The sequence below is a fragment of the Ceratotherium simum genome, chromosome 18, assembly GCF_057802395.1.
Source record: "Ceratotherium simum simum isolate JZ-2026a chromosome 18, ASM5780239v1, whole genome shotgun sequence".
Classification (NCBI taxonomy): Eukaryota; Metazoa; Chordata; class Mammalia; order Perissodactyla; family Rhinocerotidae; genus Ceratotherium; species Ceratotherium simum.
The window spans coordinates 39,609,101-39,631,555 of record NC_141917.1 but is presented as its reverse complement, the minus strand read 5'-3'; the positions used below and the strand labels follow the sequence as shown (position 1 = coordinate 39,631,555).

At 36.3% G+C, this 22,455-nt stretch overlaps 1 long non-coding RNA gene and 1 pseudogene across 1 annotated transcript in view; one reads left to right on the top strand and one right to left on the bottom strand.

Annotated features, from left to right (window-relative positions):
- Window positions 1-20,635, top strand: part of LOC147914623 (uncharacterized) — a 110,295-nt gene extending 89,660 nt beyond the window's left edge. The window contains exon 3 of the long non-coding RNA XR_015555057.1: window positions 20,267-20,635. This is a non-coding gene — a long non-coding RNA (uncharacterized LOC147914623). The remainder of the gene's footprint in view (window positions 1-20,266) is intronic.
- LOC101390041 (small ribosomal subunit protein eS17 pseudogene) lies at window positions 19,101-19,526 on the bottom strand (annotated as a pseudogene).
- Window positions 20,636-22,455: the final 1,820 nt, after the last annotated feature.

The following is a 22,455-nucleotide window of genomic DNA, read 5'->3' as shown; positions in this document are numbered from 1 at the left end:
ATATTCAGGTGTGTGTGTATCAATCACATCTTCTTTATCCATTCATCAGTTGATGGACACTTAGATTGTTTTCATATCGTGGCTATTGTGAATAATGCTGCAATGAACATGGGAAGGCAGATGTCTCTTCAAGGCCCTGTTTTCATTTCCGTTGGATATATACGCAGAAGTGGGATTCATGGATCATATGGTAGTTCTATTTTTAATTTTTTGAGGAACTTCCATATTGTTTTCCATACTGGCTATACCAATTTGCATTTCCACCAACAGTGCACAAGAGTTCTTTTTTCTTCACAACCTCACCAACACTTGTTGTCTCTTGTCTTTTTGATGAAGCCATGCCAATAGGTGTGAGGTGTTATCTTATTGTACTTTTGATTTGCATTTCTCTGATGACTTGTGATGTTGAGCATCTTTTCACGTACCCATTGGCCATTTGTATGTCTCCTTTGGAAAAAAATGTCTATTCAGTTCCTCTGTCCATTTTTCTAATTGGATTTCTTTTTGCTATTGAATTGCTTGAGTTCTTTATATATTTTGGATATAACCCCTTATCAGATATGTGATTTATGTACATTTTCTCCTATTCCATAGGCTGCATTTTCATTTTGTTGATTTTTTTTTTTTGCTGTGCAGAAACTTTTTAGTTTGAAGTAGTCCCACTTATAAATTTTTGCTTATGTTGCTTGTGCTTTTGGTGTCATATCCAAAAAATCGTTTGCCAAGACCAAACGGAGCCAGCTCTGAGGCTGATATTCAAACTTATGCCTGTTTTACTTATCAATTAATTCAAGAAGATTGTCTTTGCCATTGGTTTACATTTCTCAATAATGTTTCTCTATTCTTTGTTTTCCTCTATCTTTGGTGATGTCCTGTAATTAATTGAAAAGAAGGCAAATTCTCCAGAGATTTGTAATACCCACTTAATACACCAGTAGTGATATAGGAATGTTTTCTTATCTTTTCAATTTAGACATCAGCAGGTTTTCTGTATACTTAATCCCTTGTAGAAAAAAAAATGCCTGATGTAACTTGTAGTAACTTGTGGAATCAATTTTAAGTATGACATAACTTCCTTTTCTTCCACATATTATTTGACAAAATTTATTTTACTACAAAAGAAGTTTCGTGAGTAAACAAAGAATGTCTTCTGAATATTCCATTGTAGGTTTCACTTGGCAATGAGGGCAGTCCCATCCTACCTGGAGTACCATTTACACAAGAGTTATCTATTTACCTTACTATAGTTTTAATTTCAGCAGAGATGATTTTTGATTTCCAACACTGCTAATCTTGACTCTTACTCTTGTGTAATTTATTAGCATCTGATAAAGGAGGCTCTCTTTCTAAATAGACTTTTGTTTCTTTTCATTAAGAACATGATGGCATGCTACAGGTGTGTCACCGAGAGAGAACAAAACAGAGCAAATAATCAATTGTTCAGACTTAGTAGAGCTAATAAATTAGAGACTTGATTTGAAGTATTAAACAACAGTGATAAGAAAATGGATCTCAGACTATGTATTACTTTAGAGTACCCTTTTCACTACTATTGTGATCTTGTTTCTGCTGCTGAATGAGTTTCCAACTCCATTTTAAATTAGCTACATTAAGACATAATAGTCATCACAAAGCATTCTCATGAGGACTGTGAGAGGGTTTTTTGACTCCAGGGTAAGAAAGCTATCTGCCACTTTATCTTATTGAACTCTCTTAACTGATGCTTATCTAAGGGCATCCATAATTTGTTAGAGAAGCTTGTGTGCTTAGCAAGGATGTGAGGCAAGATGGAGGGAAGAGGGGAATGACTTTGCTGAATGAATAAGATGATCTATGTGACCTTTTTATCCTATCTATCCATTGTGATATTTAGTTGTACAACTACTCAATTGGGAGAACATGAATCCTTATGGGACAATTTCCTAGCTTATATCATAACTTATCAGCATGTCACATTATTTACGTGTCATGAATTAAGAGCCCTGCTAGTGGGTCTGAGGAATCTATGGATCCACTGCTTGATAAAGAGAAAACTGTGTATTCTAGTATTTGAACTATAAAATAAATCATTTCCTATTATATACGCACCAGTTCGAGGATAGTAGGTAGTGGAGAGGATGTTAATGAAACATAAGATGTGATTCCTATGTTCAAGGAGAAATAATTACCATACCACATGGTATGGATAATAAATATACAGGGTCAGAAAATGGAGAAAACCACTGTGAGGGGAGAGAGAGAGAATCACAGAAATACAGAAATTGAATTAAATTGTGAGAGACAGTGGAGACACTAGGGAAATGAATCATTGTATCTTTTTTGTTTGTTTTTAATATTGCATCCTTTTTAAAAGGAAGTCCTTGAAAAATAGATGCAGTGTTTTAAGACAGCCTTATCTGCATGAACCATACCGCAGATCTGTGGCTCCCTACAAACTTGAATAACAAATGTCATGCTTATTAAAAACCACTTGAAGGGAAGAGGAAAAGCTTGAGTGGAAAAGCATTCAAAAGATGCATTCTCAACAAAGCAAGCTTATGAGAAATATAGTTGTTTAGGTCTAAAAGCATAGCCAAGGTGTAACCATTTGCAAAGCGACAACTGAATTAATTGCAGGTCAAGAAGCAGTTAAAGAGGACATGTGTAAGCCATGGTATCCCCACCTCTTATAGACGGGGAAAAGGAGGAAATTTTATGTATGATTTGGAAAGAAGGGATGGGCAGAATATTGGATACAGAACAGAAGACAGTAAATTGATGAAACTGTTAATAAATTAAACATTATGACAGGGCCAATGTTCAAATGATGCACAATGGAATGGGCATTACGATTGATAAAATGTTGAGATACTACCATGCAGATGGTAAACGGTGAGTGCCCCAGACCCTCCAAGTGTGTGTGCTGTTCCTTCCGTGAAATTCCCAGGAGTTTTCCCAAATACACCGATTAAGATTAAACCTGGAGAAGCAGGGTCTTTAGGCCCCTGTCCCAGATCTAAGGTCACCTTCCATTCTGATTTCAGTGCTAGTGCTGGTGGCTTAGTATTATTTCAGCATTAGGGCATCAACATATGTGCTTTTTAAAAATTAAAAAAAAAAATCTTTCTATACCAGAATGAGAATAATGCTTTAGAGAACTTAGAAATGGCCCACAAATTTATAGGCTTTAGCAATTATAGTGGTGCTGATATACTGTTCTTAATTGAAATTAGTTTGAAATAAGGCTCTGTAGGAAAGGCACTAAATAAAACATGGGAAATTTCCATCAGTATTTCTAGGCACTCGGTGTCGATCATTGGGCTAAGTTTTTGGAGTAATGGGCATGGATATAGAAAATTAGAAACTTACAGTTGCAAGAAGTTCCATTTTTCTCCTCATAACTGTCAAGAACAACTATGTAACAGATATTAACAGGAAAATGACTATAAGATACTTTCTTTGTATCATTTTAGAGCAAAATTTTTTAGAATGGATAACAAAGTGTATATATTTGACTGTGATGGAATTTAGCTCTTTCTTTCCAAATGCTGAAAGATTGTGTTCCATTTCTTACACATGTCATAGCTACCAAAACATCAGGCCATACTTCTATCATTCCTTTACCCCTAAGATGTTAGTATATTTTACTTTTCATTTTTGCTTTTTCAAACTTCTTCCAGGAATATCTATCCATTTAACTTTTGCCTTTCAATCTTTCTTTTCTCAAAGTTATTTCTATCCATTTTCCACATAGCCAACAGATGGATTTATTATTACTATTATTATTATTTTATATCACTTTGTGCTTAAAAGTCTTCTATGGCTTTTCAGTGTCTTTAGGATAAAAGCAGAAGTTTTCCACAATCTATCCCCCCACTTACCTTTCCAGTTTTCCCTTGTGCATCTTACTCTCCTATGTCCCCAGCCTTCCACCACTCCACACACACATACTCTTTGTTTCAGCCAACTTCTTTGACTTTTTGATGTGTCACATGATCCTTGAACTTTAGGACTCTATACCAGACATTCCTTCAGCCTGAAATGCTTTCATTCCTTTTACTCTTCCCCACTTGGCCAACTCCTACTGACTCTGCAGACCTCAACTGTTTCATCCTGAACAACTTGTCTTCCCTGTGAGTGTACAGAGTACGCCCTACTGAAGACCTAACATATCACCAAGTCTTGCACGTAGTAGATTCTTGACAAATATTAGTTAAATAAATACATGAAGAATACCCCTTGACTTCCTATCCTCTTTTTCAAATTGGTTTACACCATGACTGTACCAAAATCTTTTACTTTTTTTTATAGAGGCAACACTGGTTTATAACATTATATAGATTTCGGGTATATGTCATTATAATTTGACGTCTGTATACATCACATCGGGTTCATCACTAAAAGTCTAGTTTCCATTCATCACAATACAAATGACCCCCAAATCTTTTTCTCTTGTACCAGGAGAAGAGATGTCCTTAATGCTGTCCAAGGCTAATTCCTCCACAGGAACTCTAGTCACCATTTCCTTCAACTCCTTACGCAAAATTGTCTTTCATCAATTATCCCATGCTACTTAGGTATCTTCAAATTCTCCCTATGTCCATTGGATGGTTTTTAGCATCTTAAATATAAGTATAAAAAATAAGCATACTTAGTACTCAAATATAAGAATAAGTATACTTATTACAAACTTCCAGGAAAGCAAAGCAAAACAAAACAAACCTCACCATCCTATGTTTTCTTTATGTTACTGCAATTCTATGGCTGCTGCCAAGCATGCTACATTACAGGAACAAATTAAACCCCAGATTAAACTATCCAAATTGGATTGTTTATTGATTCAATCAATTTGAAACATACAGCAAAAAGGAAAAGGAAAAGAGATGGGGCAGATTTACACACTTAGAAGAGGGTATAGTGGGATGGAATGACCACATTATTCCAATCTTATGTCATTTAATGTTCATATGAAAAAAAAAGTACAGAAGCAATTAGCTTGTGAGACATTTTAGACAAAGATAAAATGAGTAAAGTATATGTGTGCGACCATAGATAGAAAGGGATACAAGGACCCAATGAATGCTAAATGTTCATATGTTCATCCACCGGCATCAGCCATTGACAGGGTGAATGTTAGGGCCAGAGTTGATGGCATGCAAAGGAGCTCAGCAAATGAAACTTTCTTGAAGCCAAACACACTTGCTGTGTTAGAGGGATGCAAGGCTGCCACAGTACAGCTCCCACTGCTGTGCCGCCACTCCTTGAGCTGCTTCTGCCTGGAATGTCTGTATTACTTCCATCTCTGTCTGAGAGATCCTCACCACGTTTCAAATTCCTGGGCAAGCCGTCTGCCTCTAAGAATCCCGCCCAGGGGCCACCCCCGTGGCTTAGCAGTTAAGTGGGCGCGCTCCACTACTGGCAGCCTGGGTTTGGATCCCGGGCGCGCACCGAGGCACGGCTTCTCCGGCCATGCTGAGGCCGCGACCCACATACAGCAACTAGAAGGATGTGCAGCTATGACACACAACTATCTACTGGGGCTTTGGGGGAAAAAAAGGAGGAGGATTGGCAATAGATGTTAGCTCAGAGCCGGTCTTCCTCAGCAAAAAGAGGAGGATTAGCATGGATGTTAGCTCAGGGCTGATCTTCCTCACACACACACACACAAAAAGAATCCCTCCCAGTCGATGCTTTTGAAATTCGAGGTGCTATTGTAGCAGAAGCATTTCCTCTATGATATTAACAGAAAATATTTTTAATGTATAAAATTTCCTTATCCTATATTATACATATTTATACACCTGTAATACGTTTCCAAATAGTTTGAATTATTGTTGAATTTGTCTTCTGTGGGCCTTTGTCAAGGATATATATTTATCCAGGATGTTATTGGCAAATACTAATACTTGGATTTTAGAGGAAGCATTACAGTTTTACTTCTAGTAGTATAAATCTAGGTGCAATGCCTGCTAATTCAATTTTGTGCTCATGTTTCTTCATTTATAAATATTTATCTATACATTATAAATAATTGACTTAATTATAAAAATACGAAGTTCTTTATTATATTCCTTGCTCTAGAGAGATAAAATAGTTATTTTAACTTTGATTAAGACTAGAATGAATTACCTATTAAAAAAGGAATTCTCAGAAGGAGGGAATCAAGGGCACTTTCCATATTCAAACATTCAATAAACGTCGTTCAAATGAAAGATTATTACCAAATATCTTCTCTTTTTAAAAAAATTATCCAAGTATTTCTTTTTTTCTTTTTACTTGAGAGAACTAAGTTACTTCAATAGAAGTTTGTGAGTTTCAGAAATTGTGCTTAGTGATGTAAAACACAGAGAGTTAATTACACGGTTAAATATATGTCCCCAGGACCCTCTGGAAAGGCATGGTCCTAAGACCCATGTAATAGTTTCCTATTTTCCCAGTGCTTGCTTATCTGCTTTTTATCAACGGGAGTTTTACAAGGTCCTTATTTTTGCAAGCAATTTAATAATGAGTTGTAAAGAAATCCCAACAAAGCCCTTTGATTTCCCAACATTCTAGGTAACATTCTCATTCTTGTTTTTGCTAAGTTTTTTGCTTTCAAATAATTGGTACAAATTTTATTTTATAAAGGCTTCTTGAGTTCCTTAAATCAATGCCCTGACTCTCTACTTAAGGCTTCCATATAATTGCTTCTATAATTTTAGATAAAGAAACAGAAAAATCATTGTATATACTTCCATTCCAAGTCTGTTGCTTGCACATATTCCTGCTTATTTGATTTTATGTTCAAACTTCTTCATAAACATGTCTTCTATGTGTTACATGCCAATTGCAAAATGTATAAAATTATTTTCTAAACTTTTTTCCCCTTTACAACCAAATAAGTTATTTTAAATTTGATTAAAATTGGGGTCATTTTCTTATAAAACTTAGTAATAATAAATTATAATAAAGGAAGGATCAAAAACCAGAAAGTATGCCTGCCTTCCATATTCAAAGATTCAATAAATATTTGTTAAAGTGAAAGATCATTAAAAGAAAATATCTTTCTTTCTTTTCAATTTCCCATAAAGGTAGGGGGTGGGCAGTAGGGTTAGTAGTCTGGGGTTTCTTGAATTTAATTGCCTCAGAGACTTGACATGCTACTGAGTAACTTCTTTTACCTAAACCAAATACCTTCTGTCTTGCTCTGTACCTAGAGATGTAGACTTGAGCTCCTCAAGCTGTCTTTTGTATCTCTTTTGTTTCATTCTTTTATATGTTTAACATGTTGAGAACACACAAATGATTCACAAATCTCAGTCCTTGAAAAGTTATTTTATATCCCCACAAAACCATCATTCATCTGAATCCACTAGCTCATAGGAGAGAGAGGTGGAAGGTTTGGAGGAGGATGTTCTTTAAATACAGCAGATTTTTAAGAAACATCTGTGTATTTCCCTAATTAATCATAAAACACAAGATGAGATTATTTATTTTTGTTTCTCAGCAAACTTAAGTTGAGGCAGGCAAATATTTATTTGATGAGAAAAGATGTAATTTTGGTTAAGAACTGAAAATATGACATACATTTGTTTAATTTCCTACCATTAATAAAAAATAAAATTTCCCTTGTTATGTAGATTATGGCATATGGACTTTTTCCCCCAACTGTTCATAGAGAATCTGTTGATAAGTAAATATAACAAAAGATTACCATGCATCAATGAGCTTGGAAAAATGGTGATAAAAATGAGAGGCTGAGATTTGGGGTAACACAGACTGAACTGCCATTCCTATCTCTAGCATCTACTATTCATTAACACTCTGTCACTTGATTTTCCCTTATGTTTTTATAAAGGTTAAGTGGGTAATGGTGTATCAGTAAATTATTTTCAATATCTCATTGAATATATTTTCATTACCCTCTGTTATCATTTTCCTTCTTGGCCACATTTTTCCCCCTTTCTCTTTTACTTGTTTCCACATATATATAGATTTCTCCCCAAGGTCCTTTCCTTCTACCTATTTTCTTTCATCTTTATACATCATCATATTCTGAGTTGTAATCAACTCAAATGTCTTTAACTGTCACACGTGCAAACAACCCCCAAATCTCCATCTTTTACACTAAAACTGCTCCAGACCTTATGCTTTCTTACTTTTTAATTTTTCTCCATGAGTCATTTTCCTTTATCTATCCTATTTTACATAAAATTTTTGAGGTACAACCTTTATTTTCATCCACACTTTGTAGATAGTTTCTCTTGGTCTTTTCAATCTTGTATCATCACAAAGCTGCTCTAGTTTTATTTCTCTCCTCCTAGTGATCATTAAAATTTCTTTTCTTTTCTTTATCTTTGTAATTAAATAGGTAGGTATCTTTTTTATTAACTTACTTTAGAACACAGTGAGCCCATAATGAGTTTAATTTGAGTTGTTATTACAGGCAAACTATATTATTCAAAAGTCTTTGTAACTAATTCATGCTGGATTTCAGAACTCTCATTTTTAAAATTCAGGCTCAAATGTTTATATATCAAACTCCCTGACTTGAATTTAAAAATAAAAATAACATTAAATAATATCCATTGATTAAATGAAAAACTAATTTAGAAGAAACAGGGTGGGCCCATAAATTTTAACCTAGAAATTTTACAAGCTCTTGTTTCAAAGGAGCGATATAGTCCTTGATTTTGAAAAGTCTACAGCTCGTGAGTTTGGGCAAACATATACAGTTTTGAGACCCTTACTGCAGCCAAGATGTAGAAGGCCTCCATCATCCCTCCAAATTTACCCCCAACCTTCTGTAGTCAACTCCTCCTGTCAACTCTAGTCCCTGGCAACCCCGATCTGTTCTTTGTCCCTATAGTTTTGCCTTTTCCTGAATGTCACTTAAATGGAATTATATAATGCGTACTCTTTGGAGCCTGGCTTCCTTCACTTAGCAAAATGTATTTGCAATTCAACCATGTTATTGTGTATGTCAATAATTTGTTACTTTTTATTGCTAATTAGTATTCCATTACGTGGCTGTACCAGTTTGCTTAGCCTTCATGGGTTGAAGGACATTTGAGTTGTTTCCAGTTTTTGACAATCATGAGTAAAGCTGCTCTAAACATTTGCATACAAGTTTTTGTGTGAACACAAGTAAACATCCAGGAGTAGAATTGCTGGACAATAGGGTAAGTGTGTGTTTAATTTTAAAAGAAACTACAAACCTGTTTTCTAAAGTGGCTGTACTTTGTATGTTTCCACAAGCAATATATGAGATTTCCAGTTGTTTTAAATTCTTATAGCTACATGGTATTGTCAGTTTCTTTATCCTTTAAAAAAATATTTAGTCATTCTGTTAGATGTGAGGTAGTATCTCATTGTATCACTACAATGGTGGTACAAATTGATTTAATTTGAATTTCCCTAAAGACGAATAAATATGAGCATCTTTTTGTGTGCTTATTTGCTATCAGTATATCTTCTTTGGTGAATTTTCTGCTCAAAAGTTTTGTCAATTTTTTATTGGGTTGTTTTCTTATTCTTGAATTTATGTGTGTATATATACAAAAATATAGATATATACATCCATATACATATTTATTTTCTGGATACATGTCCTTTGTCTCATGTGGATTTTTCAAATATTTTCTCCTAGTCTATGATTATCTATTATTTTTTACTGCTCAAAGTACTTCTGCCCCTGATTTATAATAAGACATCTTTTTTTTTAAAAAGCTTTATTTTTTTAGAGCAGTTTTAGTTTATAACAAAATTGAGAGGGAGGTACAGAAATTTCCCATATACTTTCTGCCCTCACACCTGCATAGCCTCCTCCATTATAATTCATCAGAATGGTACATTTTTTACCAAGCTGATCCTGCACTGACATACCGATATCACCCAGAGTCCGTAGTTTACCTTAGGGTTCACACTTGGTGTTCTCTGAGCTTTCAGGATCTGTGGTTTGGTGTCTGACATTAATTTGTAGGAATTCTCAATCATTATTGTGTCAAATATTTCTTCTGTTCGTTTCTCTTTTTCTTCTCCTTCTCTCTTTCTCTTTTTTTTTTTTTTTTTGCTGAGGAAGATTCTCCCTGAGCTAACATCTGTGGCCAATCTTCCTCTATTTTGTATGTGAGCCAGCATCACAGCACAGCTGCCGACAAGTGGTGTAGGTCCACACCCAGGAACCAAACCCAGGCTGCCAAGGTGTAGCGCGCTGAACTTAACCACTAAGCCACCGGGGCTGGTCCTCTTCTTCTAATATTCCCATTACACATGTTACACCTTTTCTAGTTGTCCCACAGTTCTTGGATATTCTGTTCGTTTTTTTTTTTTTTTTTTCCAACTTTGTTCTCTTTGCTTCTTGGTTTTTGAAGATTCTAGTGACATGTCTTCTAGCTCAGAGATTCTTTCCTCATCTGTGTCCAATCAACTTATAAGTCCTTCGAAGTCATTCTTCGTTTCTGTCACAGTGTTTTTTATCTCTAGCATTTCTTTTTGGTTCTGTCTTAGGAGTTACATCTCTCTGCTTCCATTTCCCATCTGTTCTTGCATGTTATCAACTTTATTCATTAGAGACCTTAACATATGTATCATAGTCATTTTAAATTTTCTGTCTGATAATTCCAACATCCTGCCATGTCTGCTTCTGATGCTTGCTCTGTCTCTTCAAATTGTGTTTTTTGCCTTTTGGTGTGCCTCGTAATTTTTTTCTTGATAGCCAGACATGAGGTACCAGGTAAATGGAACTGCTGTAAAAGACCTTTAGTAATGTGGTGGTGAGGTGTGAGGGGAGAGCAAGTCTTCTAGTCCTATGATTAGGTCTCAGTTTTTTAGTGAGGCTATGCCTCTGGACTGTGAACTTCGGTGTCTGTTTTTCTCTCTCTCCTTAGGTGAGACAGGATGGCTAGAGCTGGCTGGAGTTGGGTAGTTCCCTTCCCCCAGGTGAATTTGGCTCTGATTAATACTCCAGCTGGTTAGGCTCTCCTTAACTAGTTTTCCCTGAAGGCAGGCCTTTTTAAAAAGAACGGAGTGCTCTGGAATATTTCAAAATGGTTCCTTTTACCCTCCCTCTGCTGGAAGCCTGAGGAGATTTTTCTTCAAAATTCACTGTGGGAATCTGGTGAAGCTCCTCGAGGTAAATCTCGGTATTGATGACCGGGTCCCCCTGGAGTTTTTATCTCTCGTGAGTTGTCCACACTGAGCCTCCAGCAATTTGTCAATTAAAGTTCAGGATTTCCCACCCTGGCACTGATTCCCATGGAAGTTGCTACTTGTGATTCTCTCCTCTGGTAAGCTATGACTCCCTGTATTCACCTGTCTGTCTCCAATCTTGGGGGCGGTGGTTTGTCCTGTGTCCTCCCCTATCTTATGGATTCAAGAAGAGTTGTTGATTGCTCAGTCTGTTCGGCTTTTTACTGGGGACTGCTTGGCGACTTTCAATCTCTTTACATATGGAACCAGTGAATTATCTTTTTATTCTCTTAGCAATGTCTTTTACAGAACAAACTATTTTAATTTTTATAAAGTCTAATTTATCAATATTTCTCTTAAAGATCATGTTTTTGGCAATGTATCTAAGAATTATTTGCTTAACCCAAGGTCAAAAAGATTTTCTCTTATGTTTTCTTATAGAAATTTTATAGCTTTATGTCATTTGTTGACTCTTTGAACTATTTTGAGCTAACTTTTGTCAAAGTGTGAAGTTTTGATCAAGTTTTTTTGTTTACAAATAGATGACGAGTTGTTGTTAGCTACATTAGCTGAAAAATCTCTTCTTTTTCCATTGAATTATATTTGCATTTTGTCAAAAATCAGTTGGCAACATTTGTGTGGGTATATTTTTGGATGCTCTATTCTGCTAAATTGATCTATGGGTAAAGCTTGCCTTCATACCTCATTGTAGTCTGGAAATCATTTAGTGTGAGTCCTGCAACTTTGTTCTTTTTTCACAAATTTTTTTTGGCAATTCTAGTTCCTTTATTTTTGTATAAATTTTTGAATCAGCTTGTCCAGCTCTGCAAAAAGTTCTATTTGGATTTTGATTGAGATTACTTCAAATGTATAAATCATTTAGGGGAGAACTGTCATCTTAAGAATATTAAGTCTTCCAATCCATGAACATGGTATATATTGCCATTTATTTAAGGCTTGTTTGATTTCTTTCATTAATATTTTGTAGTTTTCAACATAAAGTTATTAAACATATTTTGTTAGATTTAAACATACATATTTTATTATATTTTTGTTCATTTCTCTTGACTAACAAAGAGTTTCACATTATTTTTCTCTTCAGCATAATAAAAAAATTGAGTTTGTTGTTGAAGACTAAATATTTTTCTGATCTAATCATGCACATAGGCAGTTTGCATGTTATCATGAAGACACGTTGCATGTCCTTATCTATATTTATCATTTTGCACCCCTAACATTAACAATACACTTTTAAAGCAGATTGAAGAAACCAGATTAAACTTATTTGTCCCCTTTAATTGAGATATGAATCTGGAGTAGCTCCATTTTTCTTAAAAGAAGTTTTGGGCAGAAAAATGTTATCTCCTAATTCATAGCTCATTGTGAATTAATCTGTCACACTAACCTGTAATAGATTTGAAAATATGAGTTCTATCCCAAGAGATTTGGCAATCTCTACTACATTTAATTACAGATGTCTTCTGTATATATGATAAGTCTTTTGTTTCAGTTCTGCATCATAGAATTGTTTCCTTGAAGATATTTGAAGCAACAGTTAAAAATTCACTTTTAATTTCAATAATTTGTAGAACTACCAATAAAAATATCTCAGCTGAGATGATAAGCAGATAAGCAGATAAATTCACACATGAGCAGACAATGACAGCTATGTCATAACCTAATCCATTGTCTGACAGATAACACATTTCTTTGTCAAGAGTCATAAGAATGTTTCCTATCTCAGAGAAGATAAAATATGGGTAAAGATATATGACAGAATTGAAGAAAATCAATAACTATCATTTATTGAGGGCATTCTATATGCAAGATCTTTCTAGTTCTAAGCATTTGTGTATGGGCTTTATATACATCATGCGATATAATCTTCATAAAATACCCTATGAGGAATATATAATTATGCCCTTTTTCACATGATGACAGTGAAATTAATAACCAGGAAGCCAAGTTTGTGTTTCCATAACTTGTCACTGGTGAGATATGAGGTATTGCGAAATGTGATGCTCCCTCTCCTAGGAGATCTTACCTGACCACAAAAGCTCAACACTGTTTGACTCATGCAATCTCACCTGTATAAATCTACTGCCGTGTTTTTCAGCAATATGTTTTCACAGCTGTATTATAATTATCTGTTTCTGTGTTTATCAACACTTCTAGAGTCTCTAAAGCAAGAACCATGCATATTTAACTCCATTGACTGATGAAGCAGAAGAGAGGATTCCAGCTGAGGATATATTTGACCTATTTGGTCTAACTCTAGAGAGGCCCTGCACTAGGACGTATCAGGTTTGTGAAAGGGCAGATAGAATATGTAGGTATGAAAACCAGAGCGCATTTTACAGGTCCATGTATGGAAGAGTAAACTGGCTTGTCCCTTCCAGTAGAATAGCAGAAGCTGAGCACTCTCTTCTAGGCTAAGAATGAAAATATTCTTACCTAAACAAAGTGAATGAACCATCTGGAGGACAGCAAGGCAGCTAGTGTAGGCTACAGATCCCTAGAGTAAAGGCCTCTGTGTCTGGCATTTAGATACCCTCCTATATAATGATGGCTTTCAGGTAAGCATCATAGCCTCTCACTCTAAAGTCAAGTCTTAAAATTAACAAACCCACCCACGTGCACAGAGCTTTGTAAGCTTTTATTGGAGGGGAGGCTCATTATTAAATATGAATGGATACCCATGGCTCACCAAAGATTTGAGAAAAGCCTGCAACATAAAAAAAATTAAGATAAACAAACAAAAAAATGTAACCCTAAGAGAAAAGAGATAAATAAAACCCTAGGAGATAAATATAAATAAGTAAATAAACAAAACTCAATCCTAGGAGAAACAATTTTGAAATACAGTATAGAACTTAAAACAAAACAAATCTTTAAGTAGAATCCTCATATAGAGTTGAAAAAATATTATATCTAAAAATCTGGAATAAGATGCCAATAAAAAGGAGCTAATAAAAAGAAAGAACTCTTAGAAATTAAACATTAGTTTCCAAAATATAACACTAAATAGAAGCGCTATAAATACAATTGAGGAAAACTCCTAAAGAAAATCAAAAAAGCAATGGGTTCAAAAATTGAAAGAAAAAAATATGCAGAATTTCAATTCTGGATGGCCAAAATCTAATCAACAGAGATTTGACAAAAAAGAGAATGGCATTTTCAAAGAATTAATGCAAGAAAATCTATCAAGCTAAAGAGAGACATCTACAAATTGAAATGGTCTATAAATACTAAACAAGATTAGCAAACAAGAACTAATTAAACCTATCATTGTGAAATGGTAGAACAACAAATTAACAACCACTACAGCAATAATAATAATCACAACCAGAAGGATTGAGTGCTTATAGTAACATGCCATTTTACAAAGAGCCTCTCACTATTTGCCCATACACATACCTCTTGCCTTGACTTTATGGTCCTCAATCCTTAAATCTTGCTTCTTCAGATTTCTGTCCAACCTGCTAAGCCATTTGCCCCTGCACGTTATTCCAAGCATGTACTTATCTTGGGCTAGTTCACTCTTTACCAAGGTGTTGAGATGCAGGGTCTGAAGCCCTGCCCTTTGGAAGGATTTCCCCTCACTGATGAGGACCACCTTTGAGTGGATCTGTGGTACATGAATAGTTTATATTTGGCTTGTCCCCACAGTCTGAGTTGATGCATCTGAGAACAAAGCTCAAACTATTTCCTCTTTGCTAGCTGGTCTTGGCACTCTTTCATGAGACCATATATATATGAACCAAGGGAGAGGCATCATTTCAATTGTGGCAGATGATAAGGGTTCTGGGCCACCTCTTCATGCAAGCTTACTTGTATCATGAGAACCTTCTCAAGCTTGAGTCAAAATATACTGCCTCCACTTTGAAACTGATTGCTATTGGATCCACCTAACATCATGATTGGTAGGTCTGACAGTATTCAGCTCATGATGGACAGTTCTGGTTACGTGGTCAATGGATGTCCCCATGTTTTGGTAATGTATTCACAGATTCTGGGGATTAGGGTATAGACATCTTTGGGGGGGGGCATTATTTATCCTACCACAGGTAGGAATAATTTCAGACCTTAGCACTGTTCCAGAAAGGTTTTGTCTTGGCTGATGGGAAGTTCTCAGGCCACAGTTGCTAATGAAAGGAGCTTGTGTCTTGCAGAAATGGGACTGCATTAGTACCCTCACTATTTTCAATCATTGGCTGGGAGCAGTTTGTGAGACGTGTGGCCTCAGTGTAAACATGGTAGTGGATCTAAAAGGAAAACAGCCAGTGCCATCAGTCAATTGTGGTCCCTGAAGCAGAAGATCTGCGAGGTGCATTTTTATGGCTGCCACAAAGGCCTATTAAGTATTGCAACTCTTTCTTACTTGTTATTGGTTGGGTTTTCAACTGACTGCTGTTATCCACCATTATTCATGTGGGTTTTGCAGATTCCTGACCGGTGAATTAAATAAGAATTAAGATGGCTAGATTAACAGAGACATATGCCACCTAGATGCCCTCTGAGGAAGAATGTGCTGCCTACCTATATGGAGTGTGGTCAATAGAGAGCATCCAGTTATGAGTTCCCTCAGAGTCTGCCTTACCTTCAGAGAATTGCTTTGCTGAAGTCATGCCCATCCAATCATTGATCAAGGTAGGGTACAGAAAGCCAGTGATTTAATCCAATGTGGAACATTCTGATAAACACGCTATCTCCAGAACTCCCACCTGGATTGGCCAAAATTTTATCAGTTCTTCAGTGAATTTTGACTTCTTCTTCTGCCCAGAAGTGCTTTATCCTCCTTCCTTTTGTAGGTGCTGATATCTAATAAACATATTACACCAAACTCCATTTCAACCTGGTTCCAGAGAACCCAACCTATATCACACAAGAACCACTACCCCTCCATTCTTTAAGTATTTGAAGGTAGTGCTATCACTGCTAACTCACCCCCAACCCCAGGACAAGTATTGTTTTTTTATTTACTATGTTGGCTGGTGGAGGTGGGACATCTTCCCTACTACAATAACTCTTATCATACAGGTGAATGAATTCATGTGAGTGTTCTGCCAACTGTTAAGAATGTCTATTCCAATTTTATGTTTGTGATCTGGGAAATGAGCACCATATACAGTGGTGTGCTGGAGCTGGCTTACGGTGGCTCACAAGAGCCAATCCTGTACATCTCTTCCCAACTCCGTTTTCAGTGTCATCATGTTGGGAGCTTAAAATCAGTCATGGTGGGAGTATTTACACCATGGAAACAAAAAACTGCTGTAAAAAAATAGGGTTTTTCCTCCTCGTAGACCCAGTTTGTAAACATTAACAGCACGCTACTGACGAAAGCCTTCTGTGGACCCAGCAGATCCACTGTGAGATGGATCTGAGCAAAGGCTCCATTTATTACCTGATGCACATATCCCTCTACTGGAATGAGGCATGATAGCACTGCTTCCTTGAATATCAGCATAAACTTGAATCTTTTATCCAACAACCCTCAAAGGATCTGAATATCCCCCTTCCCCAGCTTGTAGTTACTCTTTGCAGAAGGACTTGGGAAACCACTACAGTGTATACTTGCTGTGGTATTGCGGGATCCTGCCTCATGGAGACCCAACTTCTAGTCAATAGATTCTAGGTCTAAGAACTGGCTTAGCTGGTAACTAGGAAAGGGATTATGACTTCCATTTGGCATTGCTAACCTCATTCTTCTGTTCATTTCTTCTTAATATCTTTTGAGTATATTAATTAATTAATTAATTATATTTCTTAGCTGCCCATCTATGTTTTATGAGCCATCTTCATAGAATTCTAAGTGCCATGCCCCCCGACTGCCCTTCCAACTATTCTGCTCATTATATTAATTACGCTGACCTTGGTTCAGACAGTTAAATGCTGCCCCCTGCCCTCTGCTATCCCAAGTCTGCATCATCACCGTTCTTACCAGGGAGGTTGGTTCTATAAAAGCATCTCTTAACTGAAGTTCCAATATACATAGCACAGACATTAATGAGATTTTAAACTATGCTTGTGCCACCCTCATTAGTACATTCCTCATTGCCTTGGTAAACAAAATGTCCTTCAGTCCCTCCAAAACAGCATGGTCAGTTGGTGAGTTTTCCAGTTTTGTATCACAGATCTATTCTAGAATGCTCACTTTTCTATCTTGATCTCTTCTCTCATAGTGTGCCACAGCAGACTATGGGACTTCTCAGCTTCCATAATTGTCTGAGCCAATTCTTTATAATTAATCTCTTCATATGTGTGTGTGTGTGTGTATATATATATATATATATATATATATATATATATATATCTCCTATTGGTTCTATTTCTTTGGAGAACTCTGACTAATACATTCATTGATTGATTTCTTACCTTCCTATATTTCCTACAAAATTTTATGATGTGGACCTCAGTATTATTTAACTTTTTGAGTCATACAGAATTTTTTGTACAGTTTGATGATAATTTTGAGATTGAATTTTCAATAAGACATATGTTAGAACTTCCTAAATATTAGAGTTATGAAACAATAACATGTACCCATGTAAGGTAACTGAGCTTAAAGTATAGATACTATTACAATTGGAGAATGGATTATTTCTTTCTTGAAAATTGAACTGGATCATATAATTTACAATTCAATGTCTACTTTTGTGATTATGTGAGTAATTCAGTATAAGTAGTCGTAGAAGCAATTTTTTTCAAAAATGTAAAGTAAATGAAAGGTGTGATGTCTTATAGTTTGTTGAGCATTATTCTGTTGCAAGAAACAAATTTCATGTTTCCTAAGTGAAACAATGTAATTTAAGAATGCATATTGGGCCGGCCCCGTGGCTTAGTGGTTAAGTGCGCGCTCCGCTACTGGCGGCCTGGGTTCAGATCCCGGGCGCACACCGACGCACCGCTTCTCCGGCCATGCTGAGGCCGCGTCCCACATACAGCAACTAGAAGAATGTGCAACTATGACATACAACTATCTACTGGGGCTTTGGGGGAAAAAAAGGAGGAGGAGTGGCAATAGATGTTAGCTCAGAGCCGGTCTTCCTCAGCAAAAAGAGGAGGATTAGCATGGATGTTAGCTCAGGGCTGATCTTCCTCAAACTAAAAAAAGAATGCATATAGAATTAAGGGAAAGAGGAAAAGCCACACTTCCAGGCTTAACAGAAATGATGGAACTGAAAGGTCCTTTTGGGAACAGTGCAAATGGAGATGGCGTGGATTATCTAGTCCTTCTTTGTACTTTGTTTCATATTCTGGAATGGCCATCGGGATAGGTCACATATATATATTTTCTTGGCCTCTCCTCTGAATCAGATTCTTCACAAGAGACCCAGAAATTATTATTCAAAAACTTCCCCATTCATGTAGCCAAATGGGCACTTCCCATGACCCAGAATTGTGAAGCACTGCTCTTCTCTAGCGATCCATCAGCTTGTTGATTTAGCTCCTTTTTGTGTCTGCCACTAACTACCCACTGGTTTTATCTTACATATGTTTCTCAGTTAGCCTCTCAGGGAAGGATCAGATCACTTCTATCAAACACAGTCTTTAATTAACAGGTAGTCTATCTATAAATTTACTTTTATATACGTATGTGTATATATATATATATACACACATATTTATGTATATATGCTCATGCATAATTGCATGTATACACACACAAAATCAAATACTCAAACATGCAATTGTACAAGAGAAAATATATTTTTCCAAATTATCCTTTCGGACCCAGCTCTTGAACTTCCTTTTTTAGTGTTTCTGCTCCTCTTTTTCTGTCATTTTTCAACTTGCATGTCCTGATTAACATTTGCTATTCATTAAACACAATGTTTTTCTCTTGTATTTTTGCCAAAACAAGGATTACACTGGGTAAATATCTTGGAGAGAGCTAGATTTATTGCTCAGTCTACTTTTTTATTGTTGTTGTCCAAGATTTGTTGACAATATTATAGCATTGCAGAAAGATCAAATGGCTCCATGTGGTGTTTGAAATCCATTCCAACCAGGGGCTGAGTGACCTGCGGGTTGGACAGACTGCCAAAGTCTAAGAACTTCAGCATTTCCTTAGTATCAGGATCTATTTCAATGCTCTCCTGATCCGGGGCTGAGACCTCAGGAACATAATTATATTGCCTTTCTCTCTGCTCCTTCTACTGCATGACGGTGATACCTCTCATGAGGCCACTCTGAAGCCATTTCATAAGATGCATGACATAGCCTTCTATCTTGCTGTGGAAGTCCTTGCTGGGAATAATGACTATCTCCTTGCACAAGTGCTTGTTCACGTGGAAATTGTTACCCAGGTACATGTAGGACTTCTCTATGAAGACCCAGGCCACTTTCTTCATAGTTTTGGTGCAAATTCGGCCCATGTTGGTGGATCCCTGGTAGAAGAGCTTGGTCCATTTTTGTTAATTCATTTCCTAATGCCTTATTTTTTGTGGGAGTTGCAGTTTCCTATAAGATGTGCCAGCAAGTGAAAAAAACATGTCTTCATCAGAAAACAGAGATTGAGCTTGCCCATTGGGATCACAAACGTAGAAGTAATAGATCTGATAAATGCCGTTGCAATTTTCAGAGTAGCAAGACCAGCTACACATTAGAAGCAAAATCGTTACTGAGATTGAGAGTTTAATGCAGTTCACTGGTGGAAACTGGTAGTGTCAGCATTAAGTTCATTGTTCTCAGCATAGTAGACTTTGATCCTGATTAGGAGCTTTGTACCTTGACATAAGAAGATAATTTCAACTCAGCGATGTGTTATAGGTGTTGGGTAATTCTTCAATAGTATTATAAGGAGCTTATACTAATTTTTCTTTTTATTAACCAACTAAGGTTAGATCTCAAAATAAATTCCTGACATTTCTTTACTACTTTTTATCATCTGCGTACAGTGTACACTGTAATGCAAATGCCGAACTTACAGAGAAGCAGCATAGATGGAAAGGTCTGAATCATTATGCATATAACTTGAGAACCGCTTCTATAAGAAGAATCATGGTGGCCCTATTTCTTTGTCAATAAAACATGAGGGCATTTAGTGGGGACTTATTTTCTTCAATCTTAAAAAGAAACATTAAAAATGAAACAGCCTTTTTTTTTTTGCTTCCAGATGCTGTCATATCTGCGTGGAATTACAGCAATCATCTTGGTATCGTGAAGGGGATTTTATTAAAGAGCCATGCTCAGAATGGCAGAGAGGAAAAGGGAAGGATCATTGTGTCACTAACCCAATGATATTGTCAAGTCACTGAATTAATGAAACCTGGAGCCACCCTTTCTCCTAACTCCTTATTATTTGAGACAACAAATCTCATTTTTCAAACTATTTTAAACTGGCTGTTTTGTTACTTGCAGCCAAATGTTTTGTAACTATTTGCATAGGTTAATTCCTTTATTCTTTTCAAGAAATCTGTGATGTAAGAAAAGCAAGTATTAATAGCTTCATTTTATTTTATTTTTTGTCATAATAATTTTTTTTGTTGCAGTAACATTGGTTTATAACATTATATAAATTTTGGGTATACATCATTATGTTTTGATTTCTATGTAGATTACATCATGTTCTCCACCCAAAGACTAATTACAATCCATCACCATACACGTGTGCCTAATCACCCTTTTCACCCTCCTCTCTCCCCTCTTCCCCTCTGGTAACCACCAATCCAATCTCTGTCTCTATGTGCTTGTTTGCCGTTGTGGTTATCTTCTCTTTATGAGAGAGATCATATGGTACTTGACTTTTTCCCTCTGACTTATTTCGCTTAGCATAATACCTTCAAGGTCCATCCATGTTGTCACAAATGACCAGATTTCATCCTTTTTTATGGCTGTGTAGTATTTCATTGTGTATATATACCACATCTCCTGTATCCATTCATCTCTTGGTGCACACCTAGGTTGCTTCCAAGTCTTGGCTATGGTGACTAATACTGCGATGAACATAGGAGTTCATCTATGCATTCATGTTTTCACGTTCTTTGGATAAGTACCCAGCAGTGGAATAACTGGATCATATGGTATTTCTATTCTTAATTTTTTGAGGAATCTCCATACTGTTTTCCATAATGGCTGCACCATTTATTCTTTTCAAGAAAACTTTGATGTAAGAAAAGCAAGTGTTAATAGCTTCATTTTAAAGATGAGTATCTTACAGTTCAGAAAAATCAAATAAACTGCTTAATTAATTAGTGGCAAATCTATGATTAGAATTCTACTAATTAATCCTGGAGCTTAAGGGGTATTATTATAAAATGTCATATTGCCTTTCAAAAAGAACACATGCAGAATAGCCAAATGCTAATGATTAGACTTTTACTATATACACTGTTTTTCTGCATGAAGACATTTCAAAAGGTGAGGCCCATTCTACTCTAATCAGATAGCTAGAAGTAAAAAGTGATAATAGGATGATTGCTCAAGTAAGAAACACCACTTATTGTGTATTCATTCTTTCCGTTGTTCATTCATTTGTTTTTTTTCATGTATTCATTCATTAAACATACATGTATTGAGCATCTTCTATGTGTCATGAAATACATTAGCAACCGGTGTTGCAAAGGTAAAGTACAGAGAGCCTTGCCTGAGAGAATCTTACAGTACATAAATCTTATAGATATATTAAAAATGAGTGGAATGAATATTTCCAATCCTATATCTATGATCCTGGATGGAATTCCTCACTGACCCAGGAATTCAGAGGTGATTAGCAATGGGAAGAAGAGCTAAGGACCCAGTGGATAAATCTGAGAGGCAGTAACGTCAGTGGTTAGGATCTGTGTGTCAGGCAAGAACATTAACCTTATAGAAAATGGCAAGGGGGACTGCCCAGCGGCGTAGCAGTTAACTTTGTGTGTTCCGCTCCAGCGGCTCAGGGTTCACTGGTTTGGATCCTGGGCACGGACCTACTCACCACTTACCAAGCCATGCTGAGGCAAAGTAGAAGAGCTACATAGAAGAGCTACAACTCTGCGACTATGATATACAGCTATGTACTGGTGCTTTGGGGAGAAAAAAGAAAAAAAAGAGGAAGATTGGCAACAGAAGTTAGTGCAGGGCCAATCTTCTTCAAATAAATAATAATAATAATAAAAAGATGGCAAGGGATATCAAGACTCCAAAGGAGATGGCTAAGCAAGCAAGCCGGTTGGCTTGCCACCACTTCGTAGGTGCCAAAAGTAGACAATGAGTCTCAGTGGATCAATGTACTGATCTGTTTATTGTTCTCACCACAGAAAGCAGTAAAAGCATCAACATTGTGGCCTGGGTTCCCCATCATGACATGGTTCCCCACAGGTGACA